The sequence below is a fragment of the Pan troglodytes genome, chromosome 2, assembly GCF_028858775.2.
Source record: "Pan troglodytes isolate AG18354 chromosome 2, NHGRI_mPanTro3-v2.0_pri, whole genome shotgun sequence".
In the NCBI taxonomy this organism is placed as follows: Eukaryota; Metazoa; Chordata; class Mammalia; order Primates; family Hominidae; genus Pan; species Pan troglodytes.
In genome coordinates this window covers 79,431,762-79,453,394 of record NC_086015.1, presented here as the reverse complement: position 1 = coordinate 79,453,394, position 21,633 = coordinate 79,431,762, and the positions used below count along the sequence as shown (strand labels likewise).

The 21,633-nt window shown below is 47.4% G+C and overlaps 1 long non-coding RNA gene across 1 annotated transcript; it reads right to left on the bottom strand.

Moving 5' to 3' along the window:
- Positions 1–1,519: 1,519 nt before the first annotated feature.
- Positions 1,520–21,320, bottom strand: LOC134809573 (uncharacterized). The gene is made up of 4 exons (XR_010155647.1): positions 20,402–21,320; positions 19,607–19,778; positions 13,249–13,387; positions 1,520–8,603 (listed from the first exon to the last, which is right to left on the bottom strand). It is a non-coding gene; the product is annotated as an uncharacterized LOC134809573 (long non-coding RNA).
- Positions 21,321–21,633: the final 313 nt, after the last annotated feature.

The window sequence follows — 21,633 nt, the reverse complement described above, 5'->3', positions numbered from 1 at the left end:
TTACTACCCCTTCAATCGCTTGAGCAATGAGAAAAGGCACTGGGCTCTTTCTTTAGTGACACATAGTCTGTGCCCTCAAAGAACACTGACACCCCGGCAACATCCATTCGAAGAGCTTATCCGTACCTCCCCTCCTTTATCCCCAAGGTCACTGGGTCAGAGCTCACGGAGTCATTCACAACACGATGTTTAACACCGAGAGGCTCTGGAAGTGCTCCTTCAAGACTCAGAAGAAGACCCATTGCTGAGACAATCGTGTTCTCTCTCTCTCTGGATCACCGCCCAGAGACAAGGACTTCCGGAGACCCTGGCTTCCCCAGCTGCTGCCTCTCATTCCTGCACCTGTGGGATGAGAGTTCGAAGCTGTGCGACCTTGACCAAGTTACTTACCCTCTCTAAGCATATGTTTCCCTAAATGTGAAATAGGGATGATGGTGATGTGTTTATTTCACCGATTTGATAGAAGGATTAAATGAGAGATGCATCAAAAGCAGTGGGCACAGGGTCAATGCTCAGTGAGCTTTCTCTTTTCTTATCAATAGACAGGTCTCCATGAGGACAGAGACTGGCTTCATCTCGATTGTAACCTCAAGGCTGGCCACAGTGTCTGCACCCAGCAGGAATTCAGTAAATATCTGTTTATACACTGTCCACAGACTTAGGCATAAAAGCCCTTTGGAAGAAAGTTGACCATTTCATGCACCTTCAGACTATGAAGAGCAATGATGACAACTTTAGCTTGAGAGGGTCTCAGTGCCCATTCATCACCACTGTGAAAAGGCAGAAACCAGAACTGTGTGCTTAACTCCCAGCCCCAAAACCTGTCGGCTTTGCTTTATCACTATGAGCTTCCAATGGCATCCTTTTAGAATGGGGCCTCTTCTTCCCCAAGGCACCAGCCTTCGCCCCAGACCTATCCTTATTACCTGGTTCCTCCTCTCTGTACTCTGAGCCCATGCTGTGCTCGTCAGATAGCAACATGGGAGAATACAACAGCCGAGAATGCAGGCTGCAGTGTTAGCTCCCTAGAAGAGGATCTCAGCCGGCTCCATCCTTCCTCAGCTGGGCGACCGTGGCCAATGACTTGCTCTCTCTGCCTGAGTTGCTCCATCTAGGAAGTTAAGATTATCATACTCCCTGCTTCAAAGAGTCACTGAGAGGATTAACTGAGAAAGTGCAGGGAAAGTGCTTGGAACTAAATGCTCAAAAAAAGTCCATCTGGCCAGGTGCGGTGTCTCACGCCTGTAATCCCAGCACTTCAGGAGACCAAGGCAGGCGGATCACTTGAGGTCAGGAATTCAAGACCAGCCTGGTCAACATGGCAAAACCCCGACTCTACTAAAAATACAAAAATTAGCCAGGCATGGTGGCAGGCACCTGTAATTCCAGCTACTTGGGAGGCTGAGGCATGAGAATCACTTGAACCTGGGAGGCAGAGGTTGCAGTGAGCCGAGATGGTGCCACTGCACTCCAGCCTGGGCAACAAGAGTGAAACTCTGACTCGAAAAAAAAAAAAAAAAAAAAAAAAGTCCATCATTCTTACTAATGGAGGCCAAATCATCTCAGTGCTTCTTTGGCTGATCAGTATGCTCCAAGCCAGTGTTATCCAATAGACCAGAGGTCCCTAGTCCCCAGACCACGGACCAGTAGTGGTCTGTGGCCTGTTAGGAACTGGGATGCACAGAAGGAGGTGAGCAGCAGGCTAGCGAGTGAATCTTCATCTGTATTTACAGCTGATCCCCCTGGCTGAGCTCTGTCTCCTATCAGATCAGCAGTGGCATTAGATTCTCATAGGAGCAACAACCCTATTGTGAACTGCATGTGGAAGGGATCCAGGTTGTGTGCTCCTTATGAGAATCTAATGCCTGATGATCTGTCACTGTCTCCCACCACCCTGAGATGGGATTATCTAGTTGCAGGAAAACAAGCTCAGGGCTCCCACTGATTCTACATTATGGTGAGTTGTATAATGATTTCATTATATATTATAATGTTCATAACAATAGAAATAAAGTACACAATAAATTTAATGCACTTGAATCATCCCGAAACTTCCCCCCACAAATCCATGGAAACTGGTCCTTGGTGCTAAAAAAAATTGGGGACCACTGCATTAGACTATTCGGTCATGGTCCAATCAAACATTCTGCAATGGCAGACTTGCTCTACTCTGCACTGTCCAATATGGGAGCTGCTAGCCACCCACATGGGCTGTTGAGCCCTTGAAATGTGGCTGGTGAGAATGAAGAGCTGAATTTTCAATTTTCTCTTATTTTAACTAATTTTTTTTTTTTTTTTTTTTTTTGAGACAGAATCTCACTCTATTCCCCAGGCTGGAGTGCAGTGGCACAACCTTGTCTCACTGCAACCTCCATCTCCCAGGTTCAAGCAATTCTCCTGCCTCAGCCTCCTGAGTACCTAGGATTACAGGAACCCACCATCATGCCCGGCTAATTTTTGTATTTTTGTAGAGACAGGATTTCACCATGTTGGCCAGGCTGATCTTGAACTCCTGACCTCAGGTGATCTGCCCACCTTGGCCTCCCAAAGTGCTGGGATTACAGGTGTGAGCCACCATGTCCGGCCTTAATTCATTTCTAAAGCACAAAATCTAAACGACAAGTGGCTAGGAGCTACCATAGTTTACAAGGCAGCTGTAGAATCACAGGAAATTGTCAATGACCCTGTCCTGCTTCAAGTTGACTTTTCCTCCTCATGGTGACACTCTAGATTCTTTCCTCTTCTCTCACATTTTTTAGATTTTCTGGCTTAGACCATGAAAATAAGTTCTGTCCTTCCAAGAAAATAACGTTCATAACACTTAGTGTATACCAGGCTGATTTCAGTGCTTTACATGTATTAATTTACAACAACTCTGAGGCAAGAGCTGTGATTATGCCCATTTAACAGATGAGAAAACTGAGGCACAAAGTGGTGTTGGAACTTCTCAAAGTCACAAAGGTTGCAGGAGGCAGAACTTGGATTTGAACTCACTTTGGGTTCAGCAACTCACAGCTCTCACCTATGACATAATATTACTTCTGTAGTCAAAACACTTAGACCTGGATTTCACAGGAATCTTGTGCTTGCCTGGCTGCTAGGGAGGTTTTCATCATCTTCCTTATCTCATAGTTCAAAACCCAGGGCCTCCATGCTCTTGCTATGGTGGCCGTTCACTGGCAGGAGGCTTCTGGGAAGGTTCTTCTTCTCTGTCATTTTTCTTATTCGTGGTTTTTTGTCTCATTGGTGTTTATCTGCAGAACTTTGTTTCCTTCTGCTCAATTAATAATCAGAGTGCTTTTCCTCTTGGCTGAATTCATAAGTGTTTATGCAAAAAGAAGTTGGGCACAGAGCCAGGCGACTGACGACACCGGGCTCCTCTGGCAAGTGGATATCAAATTGTTGTATCTCGCTCTGCCATTCGCGGATCCTGCTGTGGGGCTGGGCCATCTGCCAGCTCTCCAAGGAGCTGGCAGGAAACCGCTGCAATCAGCGAACCCACGGCCCAGGTCAGCCCGCCTCGGCATAGCACTCCAGCTGGCCCCCAGTGTCTTTTGGGGACACACCTGCATTGCCAGGCAGGGCCGTGGGAGGGCCGCCTGCCTCCTGTCCATCACAAGGAAAACCTACCCTTGTCCTGCGTCCCTTCGAGGCAGCCTATTTGGAGATTGCTGCATTAACCTTTAATATGGCTATCATTTTTCCTTCAATGACAGTAATGCTGCTAGAACCCATCCAGATACCCAGGAACTAATGTGCTTTAGCAGATGATGCTGGAAAGATGGGATTCCCGGCAGCCTTTGCATCCCTTGCTCACAGCCCACTAGCATCTCCACCATCCAGCAGGGCTTCTCTCACGGTCAGGGCAGAAAGAGAGAGAGTCTATCTGGAACAGGCTCGGATTTTAAATGAGTGTCCCCAATAATTCAACATGATCGATGGCTGAGGTATTTCACCAAGTTCAGGAGTCCCAGTTCTCAGAGAGAAGCAGCCAGCCATGACCGTAAGACCTGGGCAAACCGTACAAAGAAGACGGCAGGTCTCACCCCTCCCCAGAGAGCTCCAGAGAGTATCAAAGAGTGAAACAGCAGAGGGATGGTCTGGGTGGGGTCATCGTGGCTGACAAGGGTCTGTGACAGCACCTTGTTAGGCTACCCCGAAGTGGAAATTTGGAGAGAGGGTGGGAGGGCAGCTCTCAGTGCAAGCCAAGTCTCCTGGAAAATAACTTTCAAACTTTGGAGGATTGTGAGCAAGATGGGACCAGCAACTTCTACCTAAAAGAATGTTAATAGCAAGATAACTCATCCTAATATTGGTCCAAGCTAGGTCTTTATTATGCATCATAAAGGCTCTGAGAATAACAATGTAACCTCCAAAAGGGCTGGGGCTTTGAAGAATCTCAGGCAACTCACTTCCTTCTGCTCAGTGACTCCCCTGGAGCAAAGCAAAGCAAGGAAACACTTAGAGCCAAGCTTGAGTTTTGAATTTCAAACACAGGGAGTCCATCTCTTTCTACCCAATTGTTCCCTAGAATCAGTAACTAACTCCTTCCCCTTAATGGCACGTACTTCCTACCAAAGCACAAGCACGATGGGCTGTCCATGAGCCTCCCCGAAACATGTGCACCTTGTGACATAAATTCTGTCAGCCAAAGACACCAGACAAAATGCAAAACCAAAGTGGAGCCTTTCCTTGAATTATAGGGTCTAAAGAGTTTTGGGCTCTCTACAAAACCCAAGAGTTAGTAATTGCCTGTAAGAAGCACCAGCCCTTGTTTTAAAGAGGCAATTTAAGAATAATAGCCATGCTGATGCCACACTACGATAAGGGAGAATAATGAACCTAATAAAACTAGCGATTTTCCAATTGCTTTTGCTGCTGGAAACACTGATTATGCTAATTAAAGGGTAGAATAGTAAATACTCACTCTTTTGCATCCAATTAAGTGTTCAGATTATTTCTCAGAAGTGTTTGTTGAAAATAGCACTTCTGATAATCGTGGGTCCCAAATAAACAGAGTCAAGTGTGGTGTGGTACATGTGTGAGTGTGTGTGTGAGTGTGTGTGCATGTACACACGTGTCTTTCTGGAGCTCATTTTATGGAGATCCCGCATATCTCCCCAAATTTCTATGAGACCAAATAAGAAAAATCACAGTTTCCTAAGACTACAGCTTGGGATATCTTTGGAAAAGGTGTATTGAGAACACAGCATAAGGAAACTATTTCACATTGGCAATATCTGTGATTTAACATTGCAAACATCAGAAATACAACTGGTTCTTCAGAGCCACCTAAGTCCCTCATAATGGCAATATTAGCTTCTTCTAAATAATAAGTTAGCCAGTGAAACTATGTTCTACAGCATGTTAGAAGTTTCATCCTTCTAGTCAATGTCACATTTCAAGGCAAAGTCGATTGATATGTAAGTTAACAAAAGTGCTGTCACTAAAAATTGAGAATTATGTCTAATGCCAATCAGAAATGGAATAAATAAGTATTAGAGGATTTGCAAGTAAAAGCAACCATAGAAATAATTTTATCAGGAAGGAAAATGTATTACCTGCAGAGGTTACAGATAAGACTCTAGAACCCAGAAGAGAAAGAATCTCTGTAAATATTTCCATTAAGTTAATCAAGAGTGGCTGGGTACGGTGGCTCATGCCTGTAATCCCAGGAATTTGGGAGGCCAAAGCAGGCAGATCACGAGGTCAGGAGTTCAAGACAAGCCTGGCCAACACGGTGAAACCCTGTCTCTATTAAAAATACAAAAAATTAGCCTGGCGTGGTGGCATGCAACTGTAATCCCAGCTACCCGGGAGGCTGAGGCAGGAGAATTGCTTTAATCCAGAAGGCAGAGGTTGCAGCGAGACGAGATCGCACCATTGCACTCCAGCCTGGGTGACAGATCATGGCTCCGTTTTGAAAAAAAAAAAAAAAAAAAAAAAAGGAAAGTTAATCAGGAGTGAGAATAGGATGAGTTTTTCACCCACAAAAGGAGATGAGATTCATGCATTCTTTCAACATGCATTCCATCAATAGTGAGCACATGCTCTGAGCTAGGCCCATTCTAGGTCCCAGGAAATGGGTAACCAACCAGACATGGCCCCTGATTTGGAGCTCACATTTTAGAGCAGCTAAATGGACAGTAAACAAGTAAGCAAATTAAGATCATCTTAAGTTAGGGGAAGTTCTTTACAGAAGCACTTCCACAAAGCTGAATCACATCATAGACTATGACTGCCAGGTGGTAGGGAAGGTAATATCTCACCTGCCTGTGAATAGCAGAGCTTCTGAGGCCTTGCAAAGTATTTAGTACTAAGATATCTGTCTTAGGTCAAGTTCCCTAAAAGCAGAGCCTGAGGCAGGGATTGAGTGCATGTAATTCATTCAGGACTCTCAGTAGATAGGAGTAAGGAAAACAGGATATGGCAGGGAAGGAGCTAAGTGAGATGTGGTCTCAGTTGGAGACTGGCTCCAGTCTGATCTCACAGGGAGTTCCAGAGGATCAGCTGCACCACCATGTTATCCCAGACTGAGATCTTTTGTTCTCCTGTATCAGCTGGTCCCTGGCCAAGGGCTGCAGACTCTCTTGGGGCCCCAGCAGACTGGAGGAGAAGGAGCATGGTCTGTGGTCTACTCTTTTGTGCACCCCCACCCACCTCTTCCCCAGCTGACACTGCTGGAGGAGGAGAGGGAAGAGATGTCATCTCCTCCTATGGCAACCTGTGGGATAGCAATGGCCCTTTTCCTGTTGGGTGTAATCTCCTGCCATCTCTTGCTGTCTGCAGCCTGACACAGAAGGGTGAAGGTCACCAGGTTCCACTGACAGTGGTCATTGTCTCAAGCAGCAACCCTAGGACTGCAGCTCCCTTGCAAGATTCAGCCACATCTCATGACTGTCTCCAACACACCCCATGCCTCTGATGGAAGGAACCCAATGCCCCATGCTGCACCCATTTCTGCCAGACTGGGGTCCCTGATCTCAATTTCCCTCTGCAGTCCCCAACTCTGGGGTCTGCAGACACATTTCAGATCCATCCTTAGTACCTCCCAGGAGGCAGAAGCCAGAGGAAATAATTCTTGCCCCAATGCACCTGACCATGCCACTTCACTGTATGCTCTTTCTCCCTCTCCAGGAAAAATCAAGCTTGTTGAATACTTACCAATGTGCCCACATGCATTTAGTCCCCATAACCACTTAATGGGGCAGCATTATCATCCCCAAGTTACAGATGAGGAAACTGAGGAGAGCATTTATATAACATGCATCTAAGTGGTGGACAAAGGATCTAACCAGGCAGTGCGGCACCAGAGCATACTTTTTTGTGCTTTAGGGAGATGGGGTCTCTATCTGTCCCTCAAACTGGAGTGCAGTGGCCTGATCATGGCTCACTGCAGCCTTGAACTCCCAGGCTCCAGCAATCTTCCCGCCTCAGCCTCCTGAGTGGCTGGGACTACAGGCATTCACCACCAACCCAGCTAATTTTTAAAACATTTTTCTAGAGATAGGGTCTGATCCCAAACTCCTGACTTCAAGGGATCCTCCTGCCTCAGCCTCCCAAAGTGCTGGGATTACAGTCATAAGCTCCCACGCCCAGCCCAGAGCACACTTTTTTTTTTTTCTTTTGAGACGGAGTCTCACTCTGTCACCCAGGCTGGAGTGCAGTGGCAAGATCTCGGCCCAGGGCACACTTTTAACCACCATATCATTCTGTCTCTGGGTAGGTCAGTCAAGCTCTGTAGCTGATCAGATGTCTATAGAGAGAAGGAGACATCAGTCTCCCCGTCTTCCAAACACCCAAATTTTAAAAGTGATTTTCTCAGATCCCTAAGCATCAGGAATGGGGATGAGCAGGGCAGCCTGTCCCCTTCCCAACAGCCCAGCAGATATCCCAAGATTACATCTCATTGGCTCTGACAAGGATATGAGCCCAAAGCTGAACCAGTTGCTGTAGCCATGGCATGCAGCATCTTCGGTCCTCTGGCCAGGCCAGAGCCACATCCCACCTCTGGATCCTCGAGTTGAGTCAATACATCTTGAACCAGGCACGGACTGAAGCTCAAGGGGGAGTCAGAGTAATGTGACCCAGCCCACCATGTAGTGGGTGCTGAGCAGGCAAGCATTCATCACCCACTGCACACACCAGGGAAGGCTTGTGGTGGCTTAGTCCCACCTGAGGGCAAAGAAAAGAGTGCCTGCTCCGTGCCAAAATGTGATGCCTAACACTGTATCTTAAAGCTAGCTGGCTTTGTAATCCCAGCTACTTGGAGGCTGAGAGAGGAGAATCACTTGAATCCAGGAGGCAGAGGTTGCAGTGAGCCAAGATCACGCCATTGCACTCCAGCCTGGGTGACAAGAGAGAAATTCTGTCTCAAAAAAAAATTAAAAAAAGCTAGTCGGCTTAATCCTCGCAAAGATGTCATCTACTTTTTGGCATTCTACAGGTAGAAACACTGAGACACTGGAAAATTTTAAAACTCACCACCAGCCTGGCATGGTGTCTCACGCCTGTAATCCCAGCACTTTGAGAGGCTGAGGCAGGAGAATTACTTGAACCCAGGAGTTCAGGACCAGCCTGGGCAAATTAGCGAGACCTCATCTCTACAAAAAAAAAAAAAAAAAAAAAAAAAAAAAAAAAAAAAAAATTAGGGCTAGGCGCGGTGGCTCCCACATGTAATCCCAGCACTTTGGGAGGCCAAGGCAGGTGGATCACTTCAGCCCAGGGGTTCGAAACCAGCTTGGCCAACACGACAAAACTCTATCTCAACTAAAAATACAAAACTTAGCTGGGCATAGTGGCACGTGTCTATAATCCCAGCTACTTGGGAGACTGAGGCAGGAGAATTGCTTGAACCCAGGAGTCAGAAGTTGCAGTGAGCTGAGATCATGCCACTACACTCCAGCCTAGGTGAGAGAGTGACACCGTGTCTCAAAAAATATATATATATATAGGTATGGTGGTACATGCCTGTGGCCCCAGCTACTCAAGAGGCTGAGGTGGGAGAATCGCTTAAACCCAGGAGTTCAAGGGTGCAACGAGCTATGATTGTACCACTGCAGCACTATATATACACATATATATGTATATGTATATAGGTATGTCTATATATACACATATATACGTATATGTGTGTGTATATATATATATAAAACACACACGCACAAATTCACCACCAACAACACAGAAATTACCGTCTCCCTCTATTCTAAGGAATTATTTTTCATTTTGCCATCTCTGAAGTTGGAATACACCTTCCAATCACTGGTAAGTCACGGTCTCGTTGGCAGCATTTTTCTGCTTAGTAGCCCATAAAATAATAGCACATCTTGTAACTAACAGTGTTGTAGATGCTATGAGGCCCTGGGGAAGCCCGGAATCTAACTCCACCCTGTCTGACTCCAAAGACCACATATTTCCTATGCCTTTGTAGTGGGGCACAGATGTAGACAACTCGAGCTTTGATGATTGTGAGAAAGGTATGAGAAATGGCCCTGATGGAATTTTCTTCTTGTTCTTGCAGGGGAACAAAGCGGCATCATTCCACTATAACAGTGGAGGTTCTAAATACGAGGGTGAGGCTGTCAAGCGGTCCCTGGTGGAGTCCTACACTCAACCAAACAGCAACGAGACAGAGCGGAGGGAGAACATCGATACCGTCATGAACTGGTTCACCAAGGAAGACTTTGACTTTGTGACTCTGTGCAACAGAGAGCCAGATAACGTGGGACATCGATTCGGGCCAGAGGCAGAGAACAGGAAGTTGATGATTCAGCAAATCGACAGGACCATCGGGTATCTGGTGGGAGCCACTGAGAAGCACAGCCTGCAGAGCACCTCAGCGTCATCATCACATGAGACCATGAGATGACCACCATGAAGAAGAGACCCAATGTCAACAAGATCCCTTGTCCAACTACATCAAGTTCAGGGACTTGGTCAAGTTTGATATTGTGGGCTACGGTGGATTTGGGGTGCCCCTGCCCAAATTGGGGCAAGAGGAAGCCCTTTACCAGGCACTGAAGAATGCGTACCCTCACCTCCACCTCTACAAGAAGGAGGAGTTTTCAGAACACTTCCATCTCGCTAAACATGACCGGGTTCTGCCAATCATGATGTATGGCAACTCTGGTTACAGTATCAATGGGGTAAGTTTCATTCTAAAATGAATAACGTCACCTTGGATCTAGGAGATAACCATTAGGGAAGGGTGGTTCTGCAAAAATCAAACATAAGAGCACAACCAGGCATGGTGGCTCACGCCTATAATCCCAGCACTTTGGGAGGCTGAGGCAGGTGTATCACCTGAGGTCAGTAGTTTGAGACCAGCCTGGCCAACATGGTGAAACCCCATCTCTACTAAAAATATAAAAATTAGCTGGGCGTGGTGGTGCGCATCTGTATTTCCAGCTACTCTGGAGGCTGAGGCAGGAGAATTGCTTGAACCTGGGAGGCAGAGGTTGCAGTGAGCCAAGATCTTTCTACTGAACTCCAGTCTGGGCAACAGAGTGAGACCCTGTCTCAAAAAAATTAATATAATATAATATAATATAATATAATATAATATAATTAATAAAACAAAACAAAACAAAATAAAATAAGTGCACACACTACAAGTTGTAGCCCACAGGGTCCTAAATGTTCCCCACCCCCCGCCCAACCAGTGCTGCCCCAAATTACCGTTATACAATATTAATGACCAATTCAACTTGACAAGGCTCATTTAAAAATAAAAATAAGGCTGGCCATGGTGGTTCACACCTGTAATCTCAGTGTTTTGGGAGGCCAAGACAGGAGGATTGCTTAAGGCCAGGAGTTCCAGACCAGCCTGGGCAACATAGGGAGACCCCTATCTCTACAAAAAACAAACAAATAAATAAATAGCCAGACATGGCGATGCATGCCTGTAGTCCCAGCTACTCAGGAGGCTGAGGTGGCAGGATTTCTTGAGCCCAGGAGGTCAAGGCTGCACAAAGCTGTGACTGCACTACTGCACTCCAGCTTGAGTAACAGACAAGACCCCATCTCTAAAAAATAAATAAACCAATAATAAAAAATAAACACCAACTTCATTATTCAAAATTGTGCATAGCGCTTCACTAAACATTGAATAGCAGTTCTTTCATTTTTGTCTTCCCAACAACCCTGTAAAATAGATGCTCTTAGTTCTACTATTTTAAAGAAGAAATCAAAACCTAGAGAGAAGTGACTTGAGATTAAAAATGTAAGGTTGGACTGGGTGCAGTGGCTCACACCTGTAATCCCAGCACTTTAGAAGGCTAACATAGGTATATTTCTTGAGCCCAGGAGTTTGAGACCAGCCTAGGCAACACAGTGAAACACCATCTCTACAAAAAATGCAAAAAATGTAGCTGGGCGTAGTGGCACGTGCCTGTGGTCCCAGCAACTCAGGAGGCTGAGGTGGGAGAATTGCTTGAGCCCGGGATTGTTGAGGCTGCAGTCAGCCATGATCACGCCACTGTGAGATAGGAGGCAGGACTTGACTCCATAGGCAGGGCTTGGACACCAGACCAAATTGAGGACTAGCTAAAACAGGGCTGGGGCAGAAGCAGCTTTCCATCAGACATGCCCACCCGTGTGCCATGTGAGTTTACTATTGATTGCCAAGGCAACACCCGGGAGTTACTGCCCCTTTCCGTGGCAATGACCCAATGACTCAAAAGTTACTATCCATTTTCTAGAAATTCCTGCATAAACTGCCCTTTAATCTGCATGCAATTAAAAGTGGGTATAAATGTGATTGCAAACTCTCTGCCGCTACTCTTTGCCTCCAGGGTAACCCTGCCCTACAGGAGCAGTCACAGGGCTGTAATGCTGCCTCTTCAATAAAGCTGTTTTCCTCTATACCTCTGGCTTGCCCTTGAATTCTTTCCTGGGTAAAGACAAGAACCCTCACGTGCTATTGAGAGGTGACAGCATGTTGGCAGCCCTCGAGCTCACTCTTGGTGCCTCCTCTGTCTGGGCTCCCACTTTGGCGGCACTTGAGGAGCCCTTCAGCCTGCCGCTGCACTGTGGGAGCCCCTTCCTGGGCTGGCCGAGGCTGAAGCCGGCTCTCTCAGCTTGCAGGGAGGTGTAGAGGGAGAGGCACAGGCAGGAACCAGGGCTGGGTATGGTGCTTGCGGGCCAGCGCGAGTTCTGGGTGGGCATGGGCTCACTGGGCCCCGCACTCAGAGTGGCCCGCCAGCCCCGCTGGACCCAGGCAGTGAGGGGCTTAGCACCTGGGCCAGCAGCTGCTTTGCTCAATTTCTCACAGGGCCTTAGCTTCTTCCCTGCAGGTCAGGGCTCAGGGCATGCAGCCCGCCACGCCTGAGCCTCCCCCCAACCCTCCATGGGCTCCTGCGCGGCCTGAGCCTCCCCGATGAGAGCCAAGCCTCCCCAATGAGCACCGCCCCCTGCTCCAGGGCACCCAGTCCCATCGATCACCCAAGGGCTGAGGGGTGCCAGCACAGGGCACAGGACTGGCAGGCAGCTCCACCTGCAGCCCCTGTGTGGGATCTGCTTGGTGAAGCCAGCTGGGCTACAGAGTCTGGTGGGGACTTTGAGAACCTTGATGTCTAGCTAAGGGATTGTAAATACACCAATCGGCACTCTGTATCTAGCTCAAGGTTTGTAAACACACCAATCAGCACCCTGTGTCCAGCTCAGGGTTTTTGAATGCACCAATCGACACTCTGTGTCTAGCTAATCTAGTAGGGACTTGGAGAACTTTTGTATCTAGCTCAGGGATTGTAAATGCACCAATCAGCACCCTGTCAAAACAGACCAATCAGCTCTCTGTAAAACAGACCAATCGGCTCTCTGTAAAATGGACCAATCAGCAGGATGTGGGTGGGGCCAGATACGGGAATAAAAGCAGGCTGCCCCAGCCAGCAGAGGCAACCCACTGGGGTCCCTTTCCACACTGTGGAAGCTTTGTTCTTTTGCTCTTTGCAATAAATCTTGCTGCTGCTCACTCTTTGGGTCCACATTGCCTTTATGAGCTGTAACACTCACCTCGAAGGTCTGCAGCTTCACTCCTGAAGCCAGTGAGACTATGAACCCAAAAGGAGGAACAAACAACTCCAGACGTGCCGCCTTAAGAGCTGTAACACTCACTTTGAAGGTCTGCAGCTTCACTCCTGAAGCCAGCGAGACCGCAAACCCATCAGAAGGAAGAAACTCTGACACATCCGAGCATCAGAAGGAACAAACTCCGGACACGCCGCCTTTAAGAACTGTGACACTCACCTCCTGGGTCCGTGGCTTCATTCTTGAAGTCAGTGAGACCAAGAACCCACCAGTTCCGGACACACTATGCTCCACTTCGGGGCTCCTCTGCCCTGCGTCAACTGCACTCTGGTCTGGGTGGCAGAGAGAGAGGCCCTATCTTAAAAAAAAAGAAAGAAATGTAAGGTTAAGTGCTGCCCCCAAGCCTGAGTGGCTGATCATTATACAGAGTACACAAAGATCACCAAAAAAATCACTACAGAGGACCCCCGCCGCTGGTTCTCATTTGCCCATATCAAAAAATATGCAAGCCTGTTCATACAAAGACACACACAGATGCTCGTAGCAAAATTATTCATAATTGTCAAAAGGTGGCAACAACACAAATGCCTATCAACAACAGATGAATGGACAAACAAGTACAGTCTCCTCATGCGATGGAACATTAATCAGCCAAAATATGGAATGAAGGGCTGATTCATGCTACAACCTGGATACACCTTGAAACCATCAGGCTAAGTGAGAGAAGCCAGAAAAATAGTAGATGATTTTATATATATATGCCCAGAATATGAAAATCCAAAGAAACAGAAAGTAGATTAATGGTTGCCAGGAGCCAGGGGTGGGGATAGTTGGGGGGAAATAAGGGGTGACTGCTAATGGATACAGGGTTTCTTCTGGGGTAATTAAAATTTCTAAAATTGATGGTGATGATGGCTGCAAAACTCTGAATATATTAAAAACCACTGAATTATACATTTTATTTATTTATTTAGAGACAGGGTCTGGCTCTGTTACCCAGGCTGGAGTGCAGTGGTGTAATCTCAACTCACTGCACCATTCACCTCCCGGGCTCTAACCATCCTCCCACTTCAGCCTCCTGAGTAGCTGGGACTACAGACACACACCACCATGCCCAGCTAATTTTTTTGTATTTTTGGTCGAGACAGGGTTTTGCCATGTTGCTCGGGCTCATCTCAAACTCTTGGGTTCAAGCTATCCTCCCACATCAGCCTCCCAAAGTGCTGGGATTACAAGTGTGAGCCACCATGCCCGGCCAAATGATACACTTTAAATGGGTAAATTGTATGGTATATGAATTATCTTTCAATAAAGCTGTTATTAAAAAGCAGCTTTAAGGGCCAGGCATAAGGGCCATGCCTGTAATCCCAGCATTTTGAGAGGCCAAGGCAGGAGGATCACTTGAGCCCAGGAGTTCAAGCCCAGCCTAGAAAACATGGAAATACCTGGTTTCTACAAAAAATTTAAAAATTAGGCTTGGCGTGGTGGCTCACGCCTGTAATCCCAGCACTTTGGGAGGCTGAGGTAGGGGGATCACTTGAGGTCAGGAGTTCAAGACCACGCTGGCCAACATGGTGAAACCCTGTCGCTACTAAAAATATTTTTAAAAAATTAGCCAGGCATGGTGGTGAGTGCCGAGGCTGAGGCAGAAGAATCGCTTGAACCTGAGAGGTGGAGGTTACAGTGAGCTGAGATTATGCCACTGCACTCTAATCTGCTGGGCGACAGAGCGAAACTCCATTTAAAAAAAAAAATTAAAAATTAAAAATTAGCCAGCGGTGGTGGCTCGTGTTTGTAGTCCCAGCTACTCAGGAGGCTAAAGTGGGAGAATTGCTTGAGCCCAGGAGGTTGAGGCTGCAGTGAGCCAAGACTGTGTCGCTGCACTCTGGCCTCAGCAACAGAACAAGACCCTGTTTCACAATTTTAAAAACAACTAAAAAACAAGCCTAAAGAAAGCACAAAAACCAATGCTAACTGTGAGACATAAATGAGGTGGTCTATTTTTTATTAACTACCAACTAACAATTCATGGGAGAAACAAAGTTTAAATGATGCTATAGCCGGGCGCTGTGGCTCAAACCAGTAATCCCAACACTTTGGGAGGCTGAGGCGGGTGGATCACCTGAAGTCAGGAGTTTGAGACCAGCCCGATCAACATGGTGAAACCCCGTCTCTACTAAAAATACACAAATTAGCTAGGTGTGGTGGCGGATGCCTATAATCACAGCTACTCGGTAGGCTGAGACAGGAGAATCGCTTGAACCCCGGGGGGTGGAGGTTGCAGTGAGCCAAGATCGCACCATTGCACTCCAGCCTGGGCGACAGAGCGAAACTCCGTCTCAAAAAATAAATAAATAATTAAATAAATGATGCTATAAACCTCATGTGAGGGAAGACTGCCCCACGTACAGTTTGAAGAACCCTTGCTGTGAATAGGAGCCAAATGCGATAATTATGTTTGCAACTTGCTTCATGTCAGCTTGTTGCAACTCCAGATTGTAACAGGTATGAGAAAGCTCATGGGGTTACTGTTTAATTTTGGTGGAAATATTCACATTAAAATACAACAGTTAATCACCTAAGGCATATTTTATCCCTCAAGTGGCCCGGAACACTGTGATTACTGCACACCAATCGCACGCCCATAGCTAAGGCCTTGCCAAGGAGAAATTCCACAGTCACCTGGCCTATTTGTAAACCTGGTTTATGACGTTTTGTAACAGAATATCTTGACAGTAGCGTGAGGACATTTAACGAGACAAAAACATTCCCCACTGACCAACCAGATGGTTTCAGGGAACAGGATGCTGTGCTCAGTTTAATATTCTGCTGGACCGACCATTAGGCAGAAAATCCTTTGGGTCAATGACTCTCACTGAATCCACTTCTCAGATTCCTGTCCACCTGCCTGCTTTGCAGTGCAGAGTAAAGTGGGCCTTCCTTGACTCTCTTCAGGGACAAATGTGCTTGAGGCCATCATGAGGACATTCATTTTTTTTTTTTTTTTTTCCTGAGAGAGTCTCACTCTGTCGCCCAGGCTGGAATGCAGTGGTGTGATCTCAGCTCCCCACTGCAACCTCTGCCTCCCAAGTTCAAGTGATTCTCCTGCCTCAGCCTCCTGAGTAGCTGGGATTACAGGCACGCATCATCAGGCCCAGCTAATTTTTCTATTTTTTGTAGAGAGAGGGTTGCACCATGTTGGCCATGCTGGTGTCGAACTCCTGACTTCAAGTGATCCACCTGCCTCGGCCTCCCAAAGTGCTGGTATTACAGGTGTGAGCCAACGTGCCTGGCAGAGGGCTTTCATTCTTGATGGACTGCTCCATAGCCTCAGAGACAGTCGGACTGGTTTCTTCAACCAGAGCGGAGCAGACAGGCAATTTCTGTATCCACCAGGCCAAATATTAGACCAACTCTTCAAGGTACAGACAACATCACATTTCTTATATGCTAGAATATCTGTTGGTCTAAAATATAAATAAATAGCATTGTAGCTAGCCACAGTGGCTCACACCTATAATTCCAGAGCTTTGTGGGGCTGAGGCAGGAGGTTAACTTGAGGTCAAATGTTTGAGACCAGCCTGGGCAACATAGAGAGACATCCTCCCACCACCGCCACCTTCCATCTCTGCAAAAATTAAAATAATTAGCTGGGCACAGTAGTGTGGGTCTGTAGTCCCAACTACTTAGGAAGCTGATGTGGGTGGATCACTTGAGCCCAGGAATTTGAGGCTGCAGTGGGCTATTAGTGCATCACTGTACTCCAGCTAGACCTTGTCTCAAAAAAAAAAAAAAAAAGTGTTGCAATTGACATTACTTTATCATTTGAAAAGAGGGACAGACAAGAAAGGTATTTGGCATTTACCAAGCAATTACCCAGAATCCTCATCCCATCCTACCCCCACCCTTCCCCTAAAAATGTATGTATATGTTTTTATACCATAAAAAATACATTTATTTGGCTCTGGAACCAGATTGCTTGGGTTCAATTACCTGATCTAGCATTTGCTCCTAATGACTCAGTGCAGAAAAGCTCTGTAACTCAGTTTCCCCAGCTGTAAAATGGGGAATGGCGCCTTTACTGGGCTGCCATGAGGGTAAAGGAGGTAACATATATTTATAAAGCCTTCAGAACAATTCATGATACATTGTAAGCTCTATGTATTTGAACTTATTATTACTGTCAGTACGATTATCATCATCTTGCTGTTTCCAATGGGTACGCTTTCTACATTCTCTTTCTTAATGACCTTTAAATCCTTGGTATTCTCTCCACCACCACAGAGAGCAGTGTCCTTGTCGTTTAAATTTTCAAAGACTTCATGGATCCAATAAGCATGACATTAACTAAGGGACAGACAGTTTTCTCTCAGTGGATTGGAATCTAAAATGGCTTTTTTATTGTTATTATTGGCCAGGCTGGTCTCGAACTCCTGACTTCAAGTGATCCCCCGCACCTTACCCTCCAAAAGTGTGCTGAGATTACAGGCATGAGCCACCATGCCCGGCCCTCATTCTCTTCTTTTATAAAGACACCAGTCATTGCATCTGCCCCCTCACCAGCAGCCTCCAATCCAGGATGAGTCATCATTACTTGATTACATCTAGAAAGACCCTATTTCCAAATAAGGTCACATTCCTGGGTACCGGGGATTAAGATTTCCAATTTTTTCCCTGACTCAATTTTTTTTTGAGTCAGGGCCTCACCCTGTCACCCAGGCTGGAGTAGAGTTATGTGATTATAGCTCACTGCAGCCTCAAACTGCTGGGCTCAAGGGATCCCCTGACGTCAGCCTTCCAAGTGGCTGAGACTACAGGCGCACATCATCATGCCCAACTAATTTTTTTGTTTTTTTGTGTTTTGTTTTTTTTTTTTTGGTACAGATTAGGTCTCACTCTGTTGACTAGTCTGGTCTCCTGAACTCAAGCGATCCTCTTGCCTTGGCCTCCCAAAGCACTGGGATTACAGGCGTTATCCCATGCCTGGCCCTCTTTCTACATCTCAATCATTGTATCATTAGCCTGAGCTGCCCATATTCCTTATTCTGCCCATCCCTGACAAATGTCCTCCTTTAACATAACTTCCGTCTCGATATCATGGGGCCTGCTGGGCACTGCAAACAGCCTAAGGAAAGTGGAAACTTTACTTAACCTTAAATCCTATTACAAAGTCCACATTGAACGTAATTTATATTTGAACTATAAAAATTTTCTGTAAGTTGAAACATGACCTATAAATGTCTCTACAGCCTGAAGCAACATTTTAGAAAGAAATCAATTGGTCCTTTTCTGCAGAAACCATTAACCATAGGAGAGATAAAGGAAAAATTTCAATGTACTGATTGAACTTCCATGCCCATAGCTTAACTTCTAAAAGGCAACCATTCCATACTGTTAAACTGCCTTAGGTTGTTGTTACTGTTATTAAAGAGACCCTCAAAGCCAGAAGTTGAATCTTGACTGTAGTTCTTGCATGTACACGCAAACTCTTGCAACTGAAACCACTCAGATTGTCCTAATGCTGCTCCCCATAGCAACACCACCTGGAACTTTACGTTTGTTTTTAAGCATCAGTCGTAATCTTCACTTGCCCCCGAACACACCGCACCTGTGAGAGCCACGTGACATTAAAAAAAATCCCTTCAGTGAGGCTGGGCATGGTGGCTCACGCCTGTAATCCCAACCCTTTGGGAGGCCAAGGCAGATGGATCATGATGTCAAGAGATTGAGACCATCCTGGCCAACATGGTAAAACTCTGTCTCTAGTAAAAATACAAAAATTAGCTGGGCGTGGTGACGCGTGCCTGTAGTCCCAGCTACTCGGGAGGCTGAGGCAGGAGAATTGCTTGAGCCCGGGAGGCAGAGGTTGCAGTGAGCTGAGATCGTGCCACTGCATTCCAGCCTGGCAACAGAAGGAGACTGTCTGAAACAAAAAAATCCCTTCAGTGCCTTGATCCTTCCAGATTCAGATCCAAGAGAGATGACATTTGTCCCTCACCAGAAACTGCACACTAAGATAAAGATTTCTTCTGGCCAGGTGCGGTGGCTCACGCCTTTAATCCCAGCACTTTGGGAGGCAGAGACAGGTGGATCACCTGAGGTCAGGAATTTGAGACCAGCCTGGCCAACGTGTTCAAACCCTGTCTCTACTAAAAATACAAAAATGGCTCGGCATGGTGGCTCACACCTGTAATCCCAGCTACTCTGGAGGCTGAGGCAGGAGAATCGCTTGAACCTGGGAGGTGGAGGTTGCAGTGAGTCGAGATCGCGCCATTGCACTCCAGCCTGGGCAACAAGAGAGCAAAACTCCGTCTCCAAAAAAAAAGAAAAAAAGATTTCTTCTGTGTGAATTGTTCAGCTCTGTGGTCCGCTAGCGTCCTTCCTCAATCTGCTTCCAATCTATGGAATCAGGAAAGACTGAACCAACCTAGATTTATTAATATTTTAGTATAACATAATACAGAGTTACTTGCTATGGCATTGACCATACATGCCCTTTTGCTCCTTGGAGGAAAGACAATTAATAGCTGTTAAGTGAGTTAATAAAATAAGCCCAGGATTTATGAGTATAACTAACCTGTTCCCATTGGTTTTCCTTGTCTCCTGCAGGCAGAGAGCTGATCAAAACAGCAAAAGCAAAGCAGTGCCCCTGGCCCAGTTCTGAAGCCAACCTTCCATAAACACCCAGACCCATCCCTGGTTAGGACTTGCTGTGGATTCTCAGGTGACTCCATCTCAGGATACAGGGACTGAGAGGGTATATGCAACATCTCAGATCCAGAAACCGTTGATTCTGTCTAAAAACACATCAATAACCACATCCCACCCTCTCGATTTAAATGAAAGTGTTTGGGGGAATAAAAGATGAACCCTTTTTTTTTCTTTGTCAGAACTTGCGCTCATTTGGTTCTGGTGGGGAACAACAGCTATAAGAGAACAAGTGTATTCAATTAGAGTTAATTCTCCTCATTCTCATAGCTGAGCAGGGCTCAAGTGCCTCTCATCTGAAAGAGGTAATAAGATTTTATCTGTCTCCTCATCTACCTTCTGCAATTATACTTAACAAATTAGCTCTCGGGACTCTTCCAAATGGAGTTTTATGAGGGATTTGCTAAGGTAAACGTTTTAAACTTTGAACACAGTTCAGATTTCAGGGGCAGTACTGAAATCTGAACTGTGTTGCTAACTGCCCTGCCTTTCAACTCAAGACACAATAACTTTGAACTAAAATAATTATATTTTTGTTTTCCACTCTGTCCCCAAGTCTATATCACCACCACCCCCAATCCCACCCCGCAGGAGCTAACTCCTCCTTCCTGTCCCTGCAAGATCAAAACTCCTCCTGCAAGCCCCGCTAGCTCTGTCTGCTCACCTTCGTGGCAGATATCGCTATTGTACTTTTATACTCATTTGTGTGATAAGTACTTCAATGTCCACTTCTTCCACGAGCCCCTCAGCCCCTGGAGGGCCTGGACCACACCTAGTTTTTCTCCCGTTACATCTCCCTTGTCAGGCACATGGTAGACGCTTAATAAGTATTTGGTGAATGAATGGCTTGTTTGTTGACAGTCCAAAGGCTGGGGGACAGAGGGAAAGCTCCCTCCTTTCGGTCCCCAGACGGGTGGCACTGATGGAGAGGAGGCTAGGATAAGTCCTCCAGGACCGAAGCGCGCACCCGTAAGGCCCCTGCTAAAAAGAACTTCCTGAAAGCGGAGGAACTGCGAGAGTGCCTCCGTTAGCCCAAGGCCTGACCCGACGATCCCAGGGACCCTCGCCCTAACTGGCCCCGCCTCCCGGGCCCCAAACCCGGACTCGGCCCCTCCTGAAACTCCGGATCCTGGGGCCCGCCCCTGGCCATGCGTCGGCAGACCGTGGGCTCGTTCCTGGGCCTGCCTCAAACCCTCCGCAGGTAACGCCTCCCAAACTTGAGCCACATTCCGATCCCCTCCTCAAACCCCTCCCCGTTTCCCACACCCTAGACCCCTCGCTCCGTCTCGGCCCCGCCCCAAGCCTAGCTAAGTCTCGGCCCCTGAGCCCAGCCCCGTCCGGCCTCCCAGTCCCTGGGTCCCTCCCGACACCGGCTCCCCCCAAGCTCCGCCTCCCAGGGCCCGCCTCCTGAGCGCAGCCCGCAGCCCGGACTCGGCCCCGCCTCCCGGACCCTGGGCCCCTCCCTACGTCGGCGCGTCCTAAGCTCCGCCTCCCAGAGTCCGCGCACCGCCTGGCCATGTGCTACGACATAGTCAACGCCCCGCCCCGGCCCCGCCTCCTGAGCCCTTCTCTGGGTCTGGCCTTAGCCCCGCCCTAAGACCCGTCTCCTGGGCTCTGCTCCGAGTCCCGCCTCCTGAACCCAATGGCGTTTATCCCCGCCCTAATGCCCGCCTCCAGGACTCTTAACCTGCCCCCACGCAAGGCACCGCCTCCAGGACGCCACCAACCTGGACGCTTCCAAAGCCCAGCTTCCAGGATCCCCCTATCCTGGCCCTGCCCCAGGACCCGCCAACCTGGACTCTACCCAGGACCTGCCCCAATGATGCTTATCCTGGCCCTACCACAGGCCTCGCCCTCATGACGCTCATCCTGGCCCCACGCCAGGCCCCGCCCACC